This window comes from Perognathus longimembris, chromosome 5, assembly GCF_023159225.1.
Source record: "Perognathus longimembris pacificus isolate PPM17 chromosome 5, ASM2315922v1, whole genome shotgun sequence".
In the NCBI taxonomy this organism is placed as follows: Eukaryota; Metazoa; Chordata; class Mammalia; order Rodentia; family Heteromyidae; genus Perognathus; species Perognathus longimembris.
Genome location: NC_063165.1, coordinates 34,123,712 through 34,141,426, shown reverse-complemented (window position 1 = coordinate 34,141,426; position 17,715 = coordinate 34,123,712). Strand labels below are relative to the sequence as shown.

At 33.1% G+C, this 17,715-nt stretch overlaps 1 non-coding gene across 1 annotated transcript; it reads right to left on the bottom strand.

The window, feature by feature from the left end:
• Positions 1 to 12,541: 12,541 nt before the first annotated feature.
• On the bottom strand, positions 12,542 to 12,645 carry LOC125352144. The gene has a single exon (XR_007211136.1). It is a non-coding gene; the product is annotated as a U6 spliceosomal RNA (small nuclear RNA).
• Between the last annotated feature and the right edge of the window lie 5,070 nt (positions 12,646 to 17,715).

Genomic DNA, 17,715 nt, shown 5'->3' with positions numbered 1-17,715 from the left:
CCCAAAGGATCACAAACAAGGCCATACTGAAACTACCAGCACAACCATGGTCGATACAGCAATATTTACCTTAGCTAAACTATGGAACCAACCCAGAAGCCCCTCAGTACATGAATGGATCAAGAAAATGTTACGTGTGTGTGTGTGTGTGTGTGCATATATATATGCACACACACACACACACACACACACATTGAATTCTATTCTTCTATCAGAACAAATGGCATTGTCCAATTCATAAGGAAATGCAAAGACTTAGAAAAAAATAATACTAAGTGAAGTGAGCCAGACATGAAGAACATAAACTCTGTGGTCTCAATTATTGGTATTAACTAGTACATGTCTAAGATAGTCTTAGGATATGATCACAATAGCTCAATAACTAGGTAAATATGATCACATAAGACCACACTAAGAGAAATGATCTCCAAGATATGGAAATGTGTTTTATCATTGATGTTGTTATTTTCAATGTACTTTGTGAAATTATTTCTTTTTTCATCTGTTCATCTTTCTTATTTGATTCTGTTACCCTGGGTATTTTATGTATGTCTGTATGAATTAGGGAAGGGAAGAGAAGATGAACATTAAAATGGTGAGACAAAGGGTAAAAGGCACACCAATGTAAAAGCAATTCTTATAGGACAATATGCTGTAAACTGTACAACTCTCGGGTGCAGAATTGGGAAGGAAGGAAGGTGGGAGAAAAGTGAGGGAGAGTGTATCAAGTTGAATATGAAACATATTCACTACCTAACGTATGTAACTATAACCCCTCTATGCTTCACCTTGACAATAATTTTAAAGCGCTTATGACTTGTTATATATGCTTATGAATTCTTTGTATTTTTCTTTTGTTTTCAAGTATCTATAATAGTTTCATTTAAAGGTATTTTTTTTCTGTTGTCAGAAATATTAGAGTTTGAACATATGACCTTGTACTTGCTGGGCAAGTAATCTACTTCTGAGCTATTTCTTTGGCCCTGTGTGTTCTTTTGATCATTTTGCTGTCTTTTTTTTTTGTCTTTTCTGCTAACTTATAAATATTAGTAGAGGCACTGCTATTTTTTTTGCCACGGTGATTAAAATGTAGTTTTTGGTATCAAGAAGTCAATTGCTGCAAAGCCTGCAAAAAAAGGCAAGTAAATATTCATCTCCTTATAGTTTCAATTGAAATAAAATATTTTATACATATCTGTGTATTTAAATAGAGTGATATTTGAGGTTGAGGAGTCTCTCTAGTTCAAAAAAAGTAATATACAATTAATTTCCAATATACTGTGTTTTGAATTTCACTGTTACATTGCTTTCCTCTTTTATCTTTGTCTCACTATTTTGATGTTCCCCTTTCTTTCCTTAATTCTGATAAACATATATACAATACCCAGGGTACCAAAATCATTTACAGTGACAACAGGGACTAAACCATAGGAAAGAAAAACAAAAGAAAATTTAACATGGTACATTAAAAATAACAACAAGAATTTTTACAAAAAAACTTGTTTCCATATCTTTTTTTTTTCAAATATTTTTATTGGTGAAGATTTGATTCTTGAGGTTTTATTGTGAAATTCTTTTTTTTCTCAAATTTTTATTATCAAACTGATGTACAGAGAGGTTACAGTTTCATACGTTGGGCATTGGATACATTTCTTGTACTGTTTGTTACCTTGTCCCTCATATCTTGAAGTTTATTTCTCTTAGCATCATCTTATTTGTTGGATGGGAATTCAGGGGAAGGAAAGTGGGAAAAAATGAGGAAGGGGTAACAAGTTTGACAAGCAATGTATTCACTATGTATGTAACTGCAACTCCTCTGTGCATTACCTTGACAACAAAATTACATTTTATAAGTAATGTACAATTACAAACACGGAATTTGGATAGATCACGAATCCATGACAGTTCTCAAAGTTAATTTTTAGCTTCCAAGTAAATTCACCACTCTATATGACTCTGTGTGTGTGTGAGAGAGAGAGAGAGAGAGAGGGAGAGAGAGAGGAGAGAGAGACACAGAGACACAGAGGATAGAGATAATGAAAGAGAGAGAGAGAGAAAGAAGAGAATATTTTTTACTGAATTTAGCTTTTCTTATGACTAGCACCATGACAAGTTGTAATACAATCTACTAAATGTAATGTTAATAAAACTTTAGCCTGTATGCTAAAGTTTTAAACATTAAACATGGAAACCTGTCAAACAATTCCAGTGTAATTATATGTAATTTTAATTTTGCTTAATAACAAACCAATCATTTGAGAGGAAATTTTATTTAATATTCTAGCCAATTCAATCTTCAACTGAGAAATTTCACATTTTCTTGCAGGTTCCTAAAAATTCTGCAATTTTTTTCAGCTTCCCAGAACTATAAATACAAAGTACCACTGACAAAGAAGTTCTTTAAAAATGGAAAATTATCTTTCAATTCTGGAAACTGGAAGTCTGAGATCAAGATGGTTTCTTTGGAATCATTTTTTCTTGACTTGCAGATGGTTATCTTCTGGAATCTTCCAGTGACCCTCACTTTACACATCAGGCTCTTCTTTTACTTAGACTAGTCAAACTTACAAAATGCATGGTGTATTAGAGACATCATACATGATCTCAATTTAATGTAATTATGTTTTTCTGGACCCTGTCTTTTTAAAGTATAATCAATCGCATTTGTGAAGTACAAGGAGAATATAAGGCACAAGAGTCCCTAACAACTTATTCCAATTACTGATGGGAATATGTGTCCCTTATTCCATATACAAGATTGAATTTTTATTGATTTATATTTGATCTATAATTAATCACTCTTTTCGGAGATATTGAAATATTTGAAATACCATGTTGGATAGTATCATGTAAATATAATTCCGCAAGGCATCAAACCATCTAACAACAGTATTATGAAATGATAGTAATATCCAGAACCTTGTAGATAATAGAGCTAAATGTGGGAAAAACTTACTTGTTTTTATCTAGAACTCAATAGTCCTATGATATAGGAAAGAAGTGTCTCACTTGGGACAAGGGTCAGTTCTTCATTAAGATGGAAAACTCACTAATCTTTTATGAAGCGTACATATGACAATAAATAAAAATTCTAGACAATCAGTATGGGAGCACATTATGTATTATAAATAGGTGTGCATTATGGCTTATTTGTGCCCAGCTCTGTAATTACTTCAGTTTAAAAGCAGTGTTTACAAGTGCCCTTCCTACAATCAGGTGAAAGATGAATACCCTCTGACCACAATATTGAGACTGAATTATATATAATTCATCATGCTGGCAAGAGAAGTCACATTATTCATTCATCTATCTTTTCATTGGTGACATGGGAATGACATTACTGATATGTTTCAGGAGGTGTTATTTTAAAATCCTCACATTTATACTCCAATTATTTCTGCCTATCCAAAAAACACCATCAGTCAACATTTAAGGTAAAGGCATATTGAAAGATTCAGCATCCATATGTATACATGTGCATAATGTGATAATATTTGTTTTCATGCTTTCTATAACATGGGAAAGTATTCCTATTGTATATGTTGATATATCATTCTGTATGCATTCTGTATGTGTGTGTGTATGCACGTGCACACATGCACTTTCATGCTCTGGTACTAAGGCTTGAACTCACAGCCTGAGTGTTGTCCCTAAGCTTGTTTTGCTTGTAACTAGTAGAATCTACCACTTCACAGACTTACCTGTCTAGACTGGTTTTGAACCACTATCCTCACATTTCAGCCTCCCGAGTTGTCAGGATTAGAGGTGTGAGCCACCGGTGCCCAGCAATACACCTTTATCAGAATATTTTTATTATCTTTAAGTAGTTCTACAAAGGATTTGGCATTCAACTAGTAATGTATGAGTACAATGCATCTTGATAAAACTTAGTGTGTTTACCCACCATAGCATTTTTCAAACAGTATAATAAGCTTCATACAATACACACATTTGTGCCAAATATAAAAGAGGGAGCTAAGAGAAACAATCCACTTATCACTTTGTTCTTTTGGTGTTATATTTACTTTTCTTTGTGGCAAGAAATATTCTCTACAACCACATTCCAGTATATAATCCATTAATTTCTGTGTTTCCAAAGCTAGTTGTAGCATGAGCCCTGTTGGTTTTTTACTTTTAAAAAACAAATCGACTTTGAGATCCCAGGAAAAGGCAGACATTTTTTACATTTCAATTGAACTTCTGAGGGTAACTTTCTAGAGTAGACCCTTAGTTTCAGTAGACATCACACTGTGCTTAATAGGTGTTATTTGATAAATTAATCCACTCTGTAACAAATACAAGCGTGTGTTTGGATCAGGAGACAGCAAGGCCTTCTGTATGCTGATAGTGAAATTATGTAAGTGAATTGTATACAGAAACAGCATAGTTACTTAAATTATTTTCTTTGTTTTTGTAGAATAAAGAGCCTACTGAAGGAAAGTAGAATTAATATATGATTAAAAGAGCAAAAGTGGTAATAAATGAAAATTGGATGGCAGGAAAACTTAAAAGACTTCAGGAAAGAATATCTTAAGAAAACTTTAAGCTTCTTAATGATCAGGTCAAGATGTAGTCAGAGTAAGTCAGAATATCTTAATTTCTGTGTCTATGCACACAAACACATAATAACACAAACAAAACATAGATTGGTAGAAGCAATGTAAACAATCACAATGTAGAAACAGTATCTAGTTGTGTGTGTTTACTTAATCATTAGTAGAATTCTCATTCTTTGCAGGTATTTTCGTTAAAGTATTTATTTAAGAATAATGATAAAGCTGAAATTAAAACATTCAAATAGAAAAATGCCTTTTTCTGGAAATTCTGGATTCCTCAGAGCACATTGAATATAATTTGTAATAGATTCTTTAAGTCCCTGAAGAAAACTTCATCCTGCCTTTGCAACTTACACTCCCATAGAATCTTTTTATTTCTTATTTCTTTGTTTTTGCTTTGTTTTAGCAAGTTGATGATAATTTTCCTGATGGTTAATTTCCATCACTTCTCATTTATTTCAAATAACTAGATTTCTATTGAAATGTCCTCTAACCACACAGGTAGAATATCTTACTTAGGAGACACAAGGTTCCACAGTAAAGTAATTGTGAGAATGTACAAATTTAAATGGACTATAATATAATAATTATGAGCAAAAATCTTTTTATAGTGCTAGCATAAGTGGCACTATTTGTAAATAGGGTCCAGCATCTTATTATGGGTAAACTTACCACAGGTTCTGGGAGACAGTTTAATAGATTGTTGAGCTATTTGGTAAGAAATCTGGAACCAGTGGTGTACTATGCTAAATGAAGAGATAATACCAGAAATATACTGGTATGCTAAAAGGAATGCAGACTGTGGTGTTCAGTTACATTGTTGTATGTTTATGTCTGATAAGTATATCTTCAAAAATGTTCTTTCCAAACCTGAATATTTTTTTACAAGATGGAAACAAGGTATGCACTTTACAGGTGAAATGAAACCCTTCATTGTTACAGAGGCCATGCAGGCCCAGAATAACAAAAGACAAGTGCAAATGAAAACTACCAGGTGATAGTTAAATCTGATTATCATTATGTACAACAGGAAAATGGCATTGGTATAACACTTTTTTGATATCTCATTTAAATTTTATTTATTTAATTTCTTTCAAAATATGTGAAGCTAAAGGGAACATCTTGTGTTCAATACAAGTCAGAGGCAATAGGAGGAGATGGGAGGTACAGAGGGTTGTGTTGTTTTCTATCTTTAGAGACCTCATAAAGAGGCTATAAATTCAACTCTTAATCATTTTCTGAAAGTTCACAAGAATGTGTGGAATATGGGGATTTTTTTTGTTATAAAGGTGATGTACAGAGGGGTTAGAGTTACATAAGTAAGGAAGTGAGTACCATTCTTGTCAAACATTATTGCCTCTTCCTTCATTTTGATATATGACTTTTTCTGTGCATTTCATCCAGTGACCTAGTCTCCAAGTTAATTAGGCATATTTTGATTAGGATAAAAATTTATTTCAAAAAAGGCTACTAAGGCCTTACTTCTAGTTATGGACATTCTTTTGATCTTTCTGACGTTTTCTGTAAAGATTTATAAGTAAACATTATTAGATGTGCTTTTATTTAATCTACAGAGCTTATCAAGAAAAGAATAATTTTCTAGAAAAATTATAAACCAAACAAATGTCAGTTTGAAAACCAGATCCAGTTACATGTCTCCTTCCAAAAGAAATGTTCTTGAACTTCAGAAATAGCCCTCCATTTCCAATGTGGTAGACTATGCTCTGGATTAGATTTCATGTCAGGTAATATATAACCTTATGTTATTTCTTATAATCAGTTCCTTCAATTTAGTATGAAGGACTGCTTGATATTGGACAACTAGAATGAATTTGTGTTTCTAAATATTTTAACATAAACAAAATTTTAATTATGGCTTATAAAAATAACTCAAACCAGTAGAATTCTAAATTATCACTTAATTTTAAAGATATTACTTAAATATTGGTTGCTTGAAATTATTAGTGTTTTGATACAACCACACAAAAAAGTGTTGTTAGCCGTAAGTGAAGTAGGTATGGAAATTGTAAGCTGAAGGATTTTTTTAAAACCTCTATTGGTCATTCTTGAAATTTACTTTTTAAATTGAAGGATTCAAAAATTACTATAATAGTAACATTATTTGTCAAGGTATATTTAACTGTGTGACAGTGACAAATAATAGTACTTTGAGCATTTATCTTCAAAAGAAAAATAAGGGCCTAGAGTAAAATCTGTGCTGTACAGTTTTACCTGAAGCAAAGATTATAATCTTTGATCTTTCCAGTCCCTTAGTAAAACTCACGACCATTCATAACCAAGTTCAGGAGATGTCAAGATTGATGAAGGTAGAACTTCCTCAAATAACCTATCTGCCCTTGTCACCAGTATGGTTATAGGACAATTCTGTATGAAGTATACAAATTAAATATACTAAGTAACAATTAAAGTGCCATGTTGGTCCTGAAAAAATGTGACTCTTCTCCTTGGGAAGACATGGTTGATTTTTTTTAGTGCTTCAACAGTAAGGAAGATAATGAATTTTGCATAAGAAAAAAGGTTACTACGCACTGATGGCTGAGGTCTGAAATCCAAGGATCACCTTTAATAGCCGGCCAGAGTAGGAGAGTATGTGAGGCCTGGATTGTAGCTGTGGCTCCAGTTTTGAGTGCTAAATTCAGGAAAATCATCCAGGTCTACAACCAACACCACACACACACACACACACACACACACACACACTTCACCAGTACTTCTGTCAGTTCTTTCAAGACAAGAATTTGAAAAGATGATTGCATAATCAATATAGTTTTTTCTGTTACAGAAAAGTCAAAATAATCAGCAGACATTGCAGTCAAATTGGTGTGTGTGTGCATGTGTGTATATGTATGTTTATAACAAGGAAACATTCATAAAAATAATTATATTTCCAGGGACTATTAAATACCTACCTGATAATTACTTATTTTTCTGGATTTATGCACTTCGGAATTGTAACCATTCAAATTGAAATTATCACATATGCTTTAAGTTACATACATTGCTTTTATTTTTCTCTTCATTTAAAAAATTAAACTTCATACACTGGTTTTCTTCTAGGTATGCCTTTATATGGGAGATATATAACTAGTATCGGAAAAACGCATGATTGAAGCTCAGTTCTCAATTGGACACATAACATTTAACCTTGTAGCTATGGTTGGGTTGGATGCTGGATAAAAATAAACTCTGTGTTGTTTTTTATAGATTTTCACATTCACACAGGAAGAACATTTCAACTATCAATTTTGGCAAAACTAGGAAAGAATGAGGGATTTTAAATGCTTAAATCTATCAGTAGTTTTTTTTTTTTCTTTTTCTCACTTTGCTGAGTGTTTCTGTCTCTGCCAAAGAAGGATACTGTTAGGAAATGAACATAAAACCACAATGCCTATGTGCATCTGATCATATAAAATAATATTTATCAAAATGAACTCCAGGAAATTGAAACAAGTTTTACTTTTCTTTGTTACTGTTTTGTCTTCTTTTCTTTTTGTTTTGTTTGTTCCTTTGTCTTTGGGAGTGTAAGGGATGGACCCAGAAATGGAGGGTCAAAGGGTGAACAAAGGCAGCAGTAGTACTCACTAGATACTATGTTAAAAATGAACTATACCACTTGTGGGTGGGGACAGAAAAGAAAATCGGGGAGGGGGGGGGGAAAGGGTGACATTGCCCGAAAGAAATTCATTTTTTACCTGACTTTGTTAACTGTAACCTCTTTGTATACCACTTTTAAAATAATATAATAAAATAAAAAAAAAATAACTTAGACTGCTAGATTTAAAAATCCAAAATATCCTCAAAAATAGTCTCGTAGAATGAAGCTGTCTATCTATAGTTTTGTGAAGTACATTTTTTAGTAGTATTAGTTTTGCCTTGTGCCTAAGTTTGAGCTCAGGACTTGAAGATGGCCTACCTGCTTTCTACAACTTGAACCACAGCTCCAGCTCAGTTTTTTACTTGTTATTCTGAAGGTGGAGTACTAGGAATTGTACTACCTTGGCCGGTTTCAAACTACAAATCTCTGGATCACAGCCTCCTGAATGCCTCAGATTATGGGCATGAACCATTGTTGCCCTGGCTGAAGTAGCATATGAAGTCATGAAGTATCATTCTTCGTTTTTTTTTGTTACTATAACTCCTTCCTATAATCTAAAAGAAGGATCTGGCACAAAGCTTCAGTATATTTTGGGTATAATTTCCAAATTTGTCAATTAACTAATACTAGAGCAAGAGATATGTCATTGTTATATTGATAACAAACAGATGTTCAGAACAGCTTGTGTCTGTTTATTGATTCAAATACTTAAAATCTATATTAGTATACAATGTATAATCTTTGAAATTAGAAGAAAGATGAGTGTGCTTCTTGTCTTGAAACATTTTACAGCCTAATCCATGGTGAAAGTGGAAAATCCGTGGGTGCACAATATACTAAAATGAACTTCCCTTCCATGTTCCACAATAAATGTGTGGTGGTTACATTTTGTTCATGCTACTTAACATCACTTAACCACAGAGGCCACAGAAACCACATGTCATCTCTAATACTTTTCTAAATAGCATTACAAAGCAAATTTCTCATAGAATTTCTCCCAGAAATATCACAGGATAAATTAGTTCACATTTGAGGATATTAAATCAATTACCCAGGGAAACTGCAAGAGGAGAAAATTGAGAAAATAAATTCCAAACCTACCAACATTTTCTTAAATTACATACCACTTTCCTCCTGCCATTTCAGTGACAAACATGCATGTCTTTATGTGTGGCATGTTGTACTCTGTGACATAGGGGGTTTGTGAACCTCATAATCACATTTGTTTTTTTTTTTTTAAATCAGACAAGGCTTTCTGACACCAACACATTTCCAAATATTGTTGACATACCTCAAAGATAAGCTTTTAGTCATATGCACAGTGAGTATTGTAGATTGCATTTTTGAAGTTTTTCATATTGACTATATTTACTTTCAACAATGAACTCATGTAAAGTAAAACACACATTTAGTATTCCATGAACTATGTATGAGTAAAAGGCTACTCAACTTGTTAGGAAAGATTGCCTCCATCTATCTTTACTTATTGCATAATGTTTTCTTTCATTATAATCCATACTTTCATAAGATTCCCTCCCTTATCAAACAAGTTTCAGAATCAATAATCATTAGTTGAGTAATTAATTTTCCAAGCAAACTTTTTTATTTTATTATCTTTAAGCACATGTCCAAAGGAGTGGCCATTTACCAAAGCAGTTTATAAAAACAGTGAATCTTGATCTATGTCACCCAGTTTAACATTCTCACCCATTCCTTCCTAACACACCCCTTCCCTCACTTCTCTTAATGTTGTAAGATATACATTAAATTTCTTACTTTATTTCCCCCTCCTTCTCTACTTCATTTGTGTACCCTCTCAGCTTGACCCCATCCCACCCCTTTCAAGGACCACTTTCTTTGTTGTTGTTTTTTTCTTTTCCAACTTTGACTTTATCTTTCTACAGAATTACATGAATTTAGTTGTCAATGGATTCTGCTATATATCAGTTAACACATTTGGATACCACTCAAAGTATTTACTCATGTGTTTCTAACCTATTCTACTGTATCATTCATAAATTAAAGGAAGGACCTGGAAAAATGATGTTATGTGAAATAAGTGAGGCTCAACTAAATTATTTAGACTCAAGAAGGTGAATAGAAGACTTTTAGCATATCACGAAAAGATTTTTGTCTAATATAGAGCTAGCAAAGGCTTTCTCGTGTCTCATAGGTTTATCTTCAGTCTAGTGGCTGTTCCTACTTTGCTGTGACAAAACTTTTCAGTCCAATGTAATCTCATTTGCCACACCTTGCTCCTATATGCTGAACTCTTCGATGTCTTCTGAGGAAGTTACTGCCTAAATGAACATGTTACCACCTATGCCTTCTGGGAATAGTTTCAATGATTCAGGTCTTACATTAAAATCTTTGGTCCACTTTCAGTTCCTATTATTCATACAGGGTGAGGGAAAAGTAAGTTCAGACTAGTTCTTGTGAATACTTATTTTTCCTAGTACCATTTCTTGAAGAGTCTATATTTTCTCCATTTCATGTCAAAAATCAACTGCTTTTAGCTATGTGGATTTATTTCTTTGATTCTATTGTGTTCCATTGATCTTTGTGTCTGTTTTTGTGCCAATACAAAACTGTTTGTGTGATTATAGCTTTCTTGTATAATTTGAAGTCTTGTAGTGTGATGCCTCCAACATTGCTCTTGTGTTCATGATTTCTTTAGCCATTCAACAAATTCTTTGCTTTCATATGCATTTTAGGGTAGATTTTTTTCCTAATTCTGGAAGACCTGAGATTTGGGTAGTTATTAATTCTAGTGTATTGATTACTTTTGGTGGTATAGCTATTTCCATAATATGGATTATACCAATTAATGATCACTGGATGTTATGCTATCTTCTGGTTCCTTCATAACTATCTGTCCTCAAAATTTATACTTTCCAATGTAGAGATCTTTTCCATTGGTTAAGTCTTTTCTTAGGTAGTTTTAAAAGGATATTGTGAATGATGCAGCAATCTTGATTTCTTTTTCAGTTTGTACATGGTAATAATATACAGGACAGCTACTGACCTTTGTCAGTAAATTTTCTGCTACTTTGTAAAAGGTGTTTAAGTATAGGTTTATCTTACTTAAAAGAATACTTTAACTTCCTCATTCCTTTTTTCTATTAATATTTTGATATATTGATTTAATCCTATACTTCCTTTAATGTTCTAACAAATGTGGCTACCATCAAATCACAATGTGAAGTCCCCCAGCTTCAGAATTAATTATTACTAAAAGATTTCTGTAATTGAACTTTATTGTCAAGGTGAAGTACAAGGAGGTTACAGTTACATACATAGGTATTGAGTACATTTCTTGTCAAACTTGTTGCCTTCTCTGTTATTTTTCTCCCTCCTCCCTCCTCCCTAATTCCCCCACTCAAAGTTGTACAGTAAATTTCCAAAATACTGTCTTGTGATTGTCGCTGTTGCATTGGTCCACCTTTTATCCTTTGTCTCACCATTTTGTTGTTCCTCTTCCATTATTTAATTCAGGTAAACACAATACCTAGGTTATGAAAATCAAATACTGTGACAACAGAGAATAAATCATAAGAAATAAATACAAAATAAAGAATAAATAATTTCACAAAGACATTAAAAATAATAACAACAATGAAAAACTTCTTGTTTCCATATCTTGGAGTTCATTTCACTTAGCATTGTTTTCCATGATCATATGTACATAGCTGTTGAGCTATTGTAATCATCTGCTAGTACTATCCTAAACATATACTAATTATTAACAAAGGGGAAACCATAGAGTCGATCTTTCTTTGGGTCTGGCTCACTTCACTTAGTATGATTTCTTCTAAGTCTTTCCATTTCCTTATGAATAGGGCAATGCCATTTTTTTTCCAACAGAAGCATAGAATTCCATTTTGTATATATACCACATTTTCTTGACCCATTCATCTACTGAGGGTCATCTGTGTTGCTTTCATATTTTAGTTATGGTAAATAGTGATTCAGTGAACATGGTTGTGATTGTAGCTTTAGTACTGCCTTGTCGGTGAGCCTTTGCGTAAATACCCAGAAGCTGGGTCATAACCTCCACACTGTTTTCCAGAAGAGTGGAACAAGTTTACACTCCCACCAACAGTAAAGTAGTGTTCCTTTTCGGCCACATCCCCGCCAGCATCAGTTGTTATCAGTTTTCTTGGTAATGGTCATTCTTACTAGGATAGAATAATCTCCATAGAGATGAAATAGTATACTAGCTAGAAATTTACTGTTTAACTAGTGTGATATTATAATTTGTCATCAGAAAGTGATGTGTGTGTGTGCTTATATATTTTTCTTAGCACCTATTAGCAGATATTTTATCTGATACAAAACTTCTTCTTTTTTTGTTGTTTTTTATTTGTAAAAAAATATTGAATTCTTCACAAATTTGTGTGTCATCCTTTCACAGAGGTCATGCTAATCTCTGTTTCATTCCAATTTTAGCATATGTGTTGCTGAAGGGAGCACCAAAACTTATTCTTTTGATTTAAATGAAAGTTCACTTTTTTTAGCCTTATCTGTCTGAATTACAGAGAAGTTTTAAGGGTGTTTCCAGTTTTTTTTTCTGATATTTTGATCACAGCTTTAGTACTTCTGCCCTGTTTTTTTTTGTTTTTGTTTTTTGTTTTTTGTTTTTGTTTCGTTTTGTTTTTGGCTGTGGAATTTAAAATTAAGATAATCACATCAACTTTTCCCCTCCAGAGGTTTTTCATCACATAATTCTTAAATTTCTCTTCCATGTCTAACCAAGTCAAGAAATAAGGCTGGTAGCTAACAGACTAGTTCTTGCATTAATCCAGGAGGTAGAAGTTAATGATAAAGAATTGAATCTGAAGGTCATAGTTGAGATATTTAGAAGGTACAGTCAAAAGGATTTCTTGATGAGCTAAATGTCATGTTTGAGAACAAAGCCAAGGATTGCTTGAAGGGAAACTCTTCAGGCCCTTTGAAATGGAAACACATACTGGAAGGAAGTGATGATATCTTAAAGAAAAACACTTAACCAGTGATGGAATTGGGAAGTCAAAAGTGTGGCACTCTAGAGTCCATCCAAATAAAGTGCTGCAAATGGTGAAAAATCAAGAGGTAACAAGTTTGACAAAAAATGTACTCACTGTCTTACATATGTAGCTGTAACCCCTCTGTACATCACCTTAAATTTAAAAATTTTAAAAAAATTTAAAAATTAGCAACTGCAACAATCTACTTTTAGGTTAATAAAGAAGAAAAATTTTTATGAGCATAAAAATAACAGTTTGATCAAAATATATAGAAATATCAATCATTTAATAAAAGAAGTATTTTAGCTAGTTCATTATATCTAAAAAACTAATGCTGTAGAGATTAAATAGTATTTTTATGAGACTTATAGGGAGAAAACTAAAGAAAAAATTGGCAGAATTTAAGAGAGCTTCAGGAAAGACAAATATCTTTATAAGAAAGCAATATTTCTGTTTGGAAAAAACTATGGGGTAATCAGAAAATAATGTGAGTGTGAAAGACCAGAAATAATAGAAGATAAAAGCAGAGCTTTGGAAATTGGGGAAGTGGAGAGGCAGTGGAAGGAAGCTAAGGAGGCAGACAACATAAAGTATTTAAAGATCACACAGATATTGTCAGCAGGAAATAAAGATGTTCTAGAGGTCTCTTTTATTGAATGATATAGAAAGGATTTAAGACAGCATGACCCTTCAAACTGAAGTCACCTAAACATACATATTTTCAATATAACATATCCACTCACATAGATATATCCACCTGTTTCTTAGTCCCTATTTTCATCACTGCTGGATTCTAGTTATTCTCTTTTTATAATGCCTTCCCACAAACCAATCATCTTTCAAGTGCTCTATAGCTTTCCCTGAAGAGGGAATACATGATACTTTCTCTCTGAGTGATTGCTTCTGCAATGGCACTTTCTCACTGGTACAGAGCCAAAGCTGAGGGAAATCGCTATTTGTATTGTTTTCCCTTTGTGAGCCAAATGGAAAATAGCAGTGTTTTTAAACACCTGTTTTGAGATTTCTCTAGTTACAGGAAATAGTTGAGCATGATACAGATGAACAGTGAGAACAAACTGAACTCTTAAAGAATAATATGATGATACTCAACTGTGAAGCAAAATTAAAACAAACAGGAAAATTGCAGGAGCAGGTATGGTGAAATTTTAAATAAGCCACTTCCAGACTGATGCAGTTGCCTGTAACCCATGATGCCATCTGTTATTTCAATATGACACTTTTCTTTTTCAAGCATATTGATCAGAATAAATATATACAGAATAATTATATATAAGTAAGGACTCATAATCTAATTAAATTGTTTCATTAAACTGAGGTAAGATGAATAGATTTTATCTACCTAATAATATCTAGGAATCATATATATATATATATATATATATATATATATATATATATTCTGTAAAGGGGTTGAACAGAAATGAGCAGGAGTGATATTGACTGAAATGCACTGTATTTATAAACTGATTTGTTGAATTGAAACCTCCCACCCTCCACCCTTTTTGCCTCTCCTGGGCTTGAACTCAGGGCCTGGGCACTGACCCTGAGCATCTCTGTGCTCAAGGCTAGAGCTGTACCACTTGAGCTACAGTACCACTTCCAGGTTTTTCTGAGTACTCTATTGGAGATAGATAAGGGTCTCATACACTTTTCTGCTCAGGCTGGCTTCAAACCCAGATCCTCAGATCTCAGCCTCCTGAGTAGCTAGCAATACGTTATAATCCACTGGCATCTAACTGAAACCTCTTTTTGAAACTACTTTCAGGTAATAAAAAATAAGCAGAATTTGGAAGTCTATGTGCATATTTCTCCAATGAATACAACCAAACATAATTTAAAATGTTTAATTTATAGATATTTTGCAAATACATTTCCTCACTAAAACCAGAACTAAAAAATTTACTGTTACCAAATGATACTATTTTTATTATCAATATCATCATCATCATCATCATCATCATCATCATCATCATCGTTATTTTTAATTCATGCTCATCCTGGGTTTGAACTCATTGCATGGGAGCTGTCCTTGAGTTATTTTGGCTTTTTGTTCATTTGTTTGTTTCTCATGACTAGTATTCTACCACTTGAGCCACAGCGTTGCTTATGGCTTTTTGGTGGTTAATTGGAATAAGGGACTTTTTCACATGAATTAACTTTGAGTATGGATCCTCAGATATTAACCTCTGAATAGCTAGAATTACAGGTATGAGGTGCTGGCACCAGGCATTTTTTGCAGAGTTAGTTTTCCCTTGTCTTTTTTTATTCAATACTCATTTCCTTTATAAACTGTCTCAAAACTTTTGGAAATAAATCATAAACCATTTATATAATATCCAATTGTATAGTAGAGACCTAATCACCCACACTAAAATCAAATCAGTACCTGGTTAACTTCCTTTTGACTGTATGATTTAATCCTGTGCACGGATTACCCACTCACTCCTACCCCAGATACTACTGCTGATTTTCTGGTAAGCATCATTTTTAGTAAGTTCTATAGGTGATTCAGATTTGCCTTGAAGTTGAAACATTGCTTATTGTGTTTTATAAGGAAAAATTTGAGGTGGGGGTGGGGAATGCAATAGCACAACCAAAATATATTTCTTTTGGTTATTTTTCATCCTTTCAAAGATTGTAATTACTTATTTTTAGGTTTTAAGGCTTCAGTTTGATTTATTTATTCCTTCTTTTCTAACAGTTTCTTTTGTGTGTCTCTGTGGATTATATATTGTTTTGGGTAGAATATGAATATTTTGGCAAGGAGTGATGTGTCAAATCTTTAATTTTCACAATTCTGTATTAAACAGCTCTTAGGCTATAAAAAATAGGGCCCAGCTTCTATTTAACAACCAGTGGCATTGAGGCTGCATTAACTTTATTAGATGAGAATACTGACTAGACAGTTTAGGGAGAAGGATGGATTATATTTTGTAATAGTTTCTTAGCACAGACTAAAACAAAATTATTGCAAGAGATTGCCCTTTAGTCTCAGCTGTATTGTAGTTATTATTAGAACTCAACATCTTAGAAAATCAATGCCATGTATGTTGGCTTGTTTAATCAAATATTCTGAGGCTTAAGCAAGATACACAGGAGCCACCCCAGGAAGCCTTAAATTAGTTGGAAAGTTCATGACCTTCTCTAACTTGCCAAAGTCTGAAATCTCATAGTTATCTTTGTTGTTCTATCAAGTGTCATCTGTTTAATCTAGATTAAAATAAAGACAGTCTTAGCTGTGCCCTGGTGGCTCACAACTATAATGCTAACTACTCAGGAGGCTGAGATTTGAGGGTGGTGGTTCAAAGCCAGCCCGGGAAAGAAAGTACTTGAGACTCTAATCTTCAATTATCCATCAGAAAACTGAAAGTGGCACCATGGCTCAAGTGATAGAGTGCTAGCCTTGAGCTGAAGAGCTCAGAGACAGTGCCCAGGCCCAGAGTTCAAGCCCTACCAATCAATCAACCAATCAATCAATGATAACAGCAGTCCTAGGAAAACCAATGTGCCATTTCACTATTTTATTAGTATGAATTAACTTATTAATTTTTGCTACTAATGTAAAAAAGTAGGGAAGACTTCCATATTTGAGGGAAACCGTAACCAATACCAAGAGTCAAAAGACACAAAACACACTCTATAATATTACTTTCTATTGAAAGGTTTCTTTATTTTGGGAAGCACATGTAATATTCATTTCTTCCATTTATTTGAGTAGGAGGGGTCTGACAATGCTATGTTCTGGAAACTCAAAAATCAGATCCCCTAACAAACTCTGTATGTCTTTCTTTCTTCCTATTTCACTTACAATAATGACCAGTGATACAAAATTTTCCAAAAACAGCAGCCAGTAAACAAATTATTACCATTAAGATAAATCTCTATATTTTATTATGTAATTTTTAATTTAGACATCATGCATAAAAAGTATAGTTTTCTTTTGTAAGTGGCAAAATAATCATTAATTTTACATTTATGTAGGATTTTTAATAGCATGCACTCATGCTCACCCATGCGTGCAACACACACACACACACACACACACACACACACACACACACAAAATGAAGCTCCTTTTCTTAATGTTTCAGGCAAAAACAAGGTACATAACAAATAGGAACTTGTGGTCCTCTTGTCTCAGCCTTTCCAGTTCTGAAATTACACAGCAATTGTCTATTTATTTATTTATTTATTTATTTATTTATTTATTTATTTATTTATTTGATAAAGCACTGATGATGTAAAGACGTAGAATTAAATAGTTTTTATTCTGAAATTTCACTAATTTTCTTTTGTTAACTGAAGCATTTTAGAGTCGTCTTTCTCATGTTTGCTGTGTAGCAAAATATCATCAACAAAGATGGGGCTGACTCCTGAGGATTATGTCTATCATCTTAGTAGCTACCCAGGAGACTGAAGCCTAGAATACCACAGTTCACACATCCTAGGGAAGAATTGTCAATAAGACTTCCTCTCCAGAGTAATGAACAAAAAGCCATCTGGATTTTTTCCTTAA